The sequence below is a fragment of the Prunus mume genome, linkage group LG3 (genome assembly GCF_029339155.1).
Source record: "Prunus mume cultivar Tortuosa linkage group LG3, ASM2933915v1, whole genome shotgun sequence".
Taxonomy (NCBI): domain Eukaryota; kingdom Viridiplantae; phylum Streptophyta; class Magnoliopsida; order Rosales; family Rosaceae; genus Prunus; species Prunus mume.
In genome coordinates this window covers 6,256,125-6,261,263 of record NC_142700.1, presented here as the reverse complement: position 1 = coordinate 6,261,263, position 5,139 = coordinate 6,256,125, and the positions used below count along the sequence as shown (strand labels likewise).

The 5,139-nt window shown below is 38.3% G+C and overlaps 1 pseudogene; it reads right to left on the bottom strand.

The window, feature by feature from the left end:
• Positions 1-748: 748 nt before the first annotated feature.
• On the bottom strand, positions 749-1,480 carry LOC148918552 (receptor kinase-like protein Xa21; annotated as a pseudogene).
• Between the last annotated feature and the right edge of the window lie 3,659 nt (positions 1,481-5,139).

The following is a 5,139-nucleotide window of genomic DNA, read 5'->3' as shown; positions in this document are numbered from 1 at the left end:
ACCCAAGTCCCCATTGTCTCTTTTTGATTTTTTACTTTTACAGAGTTATTACCCGTATAAAGAATTTAGCACTTTCATGTTTAATATTGTATAACACGCACTTATGTATTTTTCAATAATACATCTGTGTTCTATACAAGTCTTAAAGACTTAGTAAAATTCACGTTTTTAAAAAGGCAAATGTACAATACTTGTATTGTACATATAAATACGTATTTTTCATGTTTAATACACATATTTTTTTTTCAAAATTTACGTATTATACACATAATTCTCACATAATATTGAAGAAAAATATAAATAAATTATATTAAGATATAACATAGTGGCCGGTTGGTAGTTCTAACGGTCACCTTCTTAGATTCATCAAATATGCAGTACCAGAGGACAACGATGCCATCATAAGGTTTCCGAGCCACACATACATGAATTTCACCACCATTGTTGTTCAGCATGATGTTGTTGGCTTGGAGGTTAGAACAAAGGAAGGAGATTAGATTAATGTTGAGTGCAAACCCTCACAAGTACAGTTCGTATTGTCCAAGTCAAATAATCCATGTCCCAGTCTTCAATCAAAAATTCCTCTGAGTAAGAAAAAAATGTTATTCTTAATAATTAATATATTTTGAATGACTAAAGACCAATAATTCTTAAATTGAACTAATATGTATATTAAAGTATAAATTCCGGTGATGCCATGGTAAGCTTTATAAACAATTTATGTCTTCTAGCAGCCAGAGAGTTGCCTTTATGCAGAATGTTTGCTTGACCTTATGTCCTTCAAAAACTTAATCTTGATTTTATTGAGTGTGACAAGAGCTTCTTGCATGTTAATCCTCTCTTTCGGCAATTGTGCACAACAAGCTATAGAGCTAATCTCATAATGGATGATAAGCAATCCCTCCTGCTCACAAAATCACCATGTTCCTCTGCCCCCAATAAATCGGCATCAACAACTTCAACAATTGCAGCATCTGGAAGTAATGAATTTGCAATCCATTGCTTTAAATTCATCTCCCCAACAAACATTTCATCAGTTGGCTTCCTTCTTGTGAACGTCTCCATTAGTACAATACCGGAACTATACACATCTCTGGTTGAAATGATTAAAAGAAAATCATAAGGTCACCTTGTTCATAATGAAGGACAACATATATAAAATTGTAAAGTAAACAAGTAACAGTAAATCACCTAGAGCCATATACCCAATTGTGGCAAGGGTCATGGTTTGGGTCATAGAATCTCCTTCACCTAAGAGTCTTGCAATGCCAAAATCAGCAACATGTGCAACCATATCATCATCAAGTAGTATGTTGCCTGGCTTCACATCACAATGGACAACATGATTCGGACCACGATCATGATGAAGGTATTCCAATGTGGATGCAACATCTGTCATTATATACAACCTTTGTAGGATATTCAAAGGAGAGTTTTGATTTTGAGAGAACAACCACTTCTCAAGGCTCCCATTAGGCATGTATTGTAGTACCAAGGCTTTGAAATCAGGTTGACTGCAACAATTGATGATTTTCATAAGATTTCGGTGACGAATATTGCTCAGCACATCACATTAAAACTCTTGAAAGCCCCTTCAATCTTTAAATTGAAAACCTTTACAGCAACATCTATCCCATCTGAAATTGTGCCTTTGTATACTGAGCCAAAACCCCAAGTGCCAAGTAAGTTGCTTTCATGAAATCCATTTGTTGCTCTTAGAAGTTCTAGGTGTGAAACTCTTCTCCAAAGAAGTTGAGGTAACAAGAAAGAAGCAGTCTCATTGCAACTTCCACTTTCCTTTTCCTTCGTAGTATTAACAATGACATGAGGCCACCAGGAGATTTGTTGATATGATCCCTGGAATAAGATATTTCAGGTTGGATGAACTAGCTTTCCTTGAATTTGGTTTATGTATTATCTTTGCATGGTGGAACATGGAGTCGGGCTGCACCACAGAGCGCTATTCGAGACAAATGATTCGGAGGAGAGGTTTTGAAAAGGTCCTCCTGTTGGAATTTCTCCTTGGAGTCTGTTGAAAGACAAATTCAGATACTTGAGATGGACGAGAGCTTCTAGAGACTTTGAAATCAGTCCAGAGAGATTGTTTTTGGATAAAACCAAGTCTCCTAAGCTTATCAATTCCCCAAAGGAACTAGGAATAGGTCCTTGTAAATTATTATTTGCCAAGGAGAGTTGAACCACATTTTATCTTAAACCTCTCAAAATTCTATCCTTTCCATGTCAGCCACAATTCCAACCTTCTTCAATATCTCCCGCATATTCAATACACCTATGGATCATAACAATTTCTCGGTAAGTTTGTACTTATGGTTAGAACTTTCCTGTCTGATTGTCTCTAGAATGGGTATTTTGCAGCATTAATTGTCCTAGTGGTTATATGTATATATGTTCATCCAATTCCTCTTGTTGTGGTCCTTCATTGAATTTTCTCAGCAGGTGAGATGTCTGAGGCCAGTGAATGACGAACTTGTGAATGCACAACATCAACTTCACGCCAAGGTAAAGTTATTTTTTAACAACTTTCTTTAATTTCACATTCAGCTGCGCTTGCGTCAATCAATAAATTCAACTATAATGTTTTTCACTTTTGAGAACTTTATCATGATAATGCTGTGCGATATACTTCGTACAGTATCATACTTCAAGGACAGATAATTTATAATGGGGATAAAAAGGATAGTGTTTCTCAAGTTGATCAAAGAGCAAGAAGGGCTTTACCTGATTTTCATTCCCAACCACTTCGCCACATTTCGACACAGAGAACTGCTGTAACTGATCGTGTAAGCCAAATTCTTTGACTAGATAAACTGAACTGGTCAAGATTCATGCCATTTTCCATTCAAATGACAGAAACACACACCATTACTTGGATATGTTTAGTTTCTAAAACTAGTCTCTTATTAATTCAGAGTAGCGAGTCTGAATTGTGAAAGACTTGATGCATTGCGATAACTGCTTCCAATATCCACAGAGGTAATGTGTGAAAGACTTGATGTCCTCTGGAAATCCATGACTTGGAGGATGTCGTGAAGAATGAAAATCATCTTGATAAAAGGCTTGAGGATGGCTCAATCAACCCCACCTCCCTCTATCAAAACCCTCCTAATCTCTTGCATTTCAGCATACTAAGCTTGGACCCTCCTTGAAAAGAAACTCTCACCACTGTCCAAAACACACCTACGCACACTCTGTGATCAAATTCTTATCCTGAAGAAAGAACCAGAAAAAGCAATGACACAATATTGCTGGGGTCAAAAGGTGGTGCATCAGATCTTGCTCAAAATATCGGCTTCAAAGAAGAATCGCTAGGATAGGCTTAAAGAACAAAAGAAAAGAACCAGACCCACCACAGCACCCAAATCCGCCTAGACTCGCACTGCTGGCGCCGCCTTGACCCGCCTAGACCCGCCCAGACCGCTTAGCACCGCCTTAGCGCCTCCTAGACCCGCCTAGCACCGCCTAGACCCATTTTAAGTCATGTAGATTTGTCCTACAGAACTTTATAATCTTGGTCGCTTATGTATGTTCTTGTAGAAGCCTCTGTTTTTCATCTGCTACAGTATATACACCTGCAATGAGAGAGAGAGAGAGAGAGAGATTAATATATGTTGACAAATTTTCTACTCATTTCTTGCCGCCCCTTCTAACAACTTTAAACCCTTACTGCGCAGCAGCCTCCTCCGCCCACCCAAAACCCATCGCATCACCATCCCTCCTCCCCACCCTCTCACACTTTGCATAAACTCCTCTCTCTCTCTCTCTCTCTCGTACGTGCAGCCATGTGTTTCGTGCAATGTTCGTGGACTCATATGGCCTGTTATAATTTTGAAGGAAGAGTTTGACATTTCTTTAATAATGAATCGTATAGCCGCATGGCTATACTCTCGAGCATTTTTAAAATAGTATAGCCTAAATAGTACAGCCGATCGGCTATACTCGGGCATTTTATTAAAAAATTAGTATCGCCGCACGGCTATACTAGTTTTCACATGCTGCCCGTCCAGGCTTTAGGCGGGTCCCTCTTTTTATTTATAAATAGTATAGCCGACCGGCTATACGTAATTTGTTATTAGTATAGCCGACCGGCTTTACGAAATTTAAAAAAAAAAAAATGATCTAAACTACTCTTATCAGTGCCTAAGCTCCCTACCATCAATTTCTCCATTGAAGTGTTCATGATCATGTGTTGCAGGTTTTGGTGATTGCATCTATGCCTGAGCCTGACCAAAAGGAAAATGGTATTTGAATTTACTCTCTGAAATTTCTGTTTAACTTGAATTTGGAATTATATGATAGGGAAGACTGGAATTAATTGAACCTTGGTTGTAAGTTTTAACCAAACCAAAGAAGCTGAGGCGAGCAATTTATTGTGTGTAACAGGTGGCCCAAAAGTACAAATGCCTGCCTATATACAGTCTGACTGTAATGGAGCATATCAGATTGTTACTCAGTTGTTCTTGCATGATCATTATGTGTCCTCCTCTGCAGCACTGCTACAAATATCCCATCTTCCTCTTCATGAATTAGTCAACCATAGAAATTAGACTACTGTGTATAACATAGCAGCAATGGCTAAGCTAGCTCTGCCAGGTCCTGTTATTTCTCTCCTGCTTCTGTTCTTCTTCTCGGGTACGGGAGAGATTTGTGTACTCTTAAGCTGCAAAGTTGATGTTTTTTTTATAACAACTCTAAAGAGCATTCCACATTGTTGTAATTTCTTTCCCCCTTTTCTGCTCTCTCTCTACATTTCACCTATATATGTTCATCAATGGCTTCTTTTTTCTTGTTCTTTTCTTTTTTTGCAGGGGAGATTTTGATGTTGGTGAATGGACAGGTAAGAATTAAAAAGAACAATTCTTAAATGAATTAGCAATTAATTTACATATATACATGGTATTGTAGAAAGCTTGGTGTGTGGCAAAGCCAGCACCACCACAACATGCACTGCAGTCAGCTCTGGACTATGCCTGTAACTATGCGGATTGCAGCCCTACAAAGAAAGGAGGTTCTTGCTATGACCCAGATAGGCCAGTGCACCATGCCTCATTTTCCATGAATGCTTACTACCAGAGGATGGGAAGAAACCAATAGAATTGTCATTTTAACAATACTAGTCTC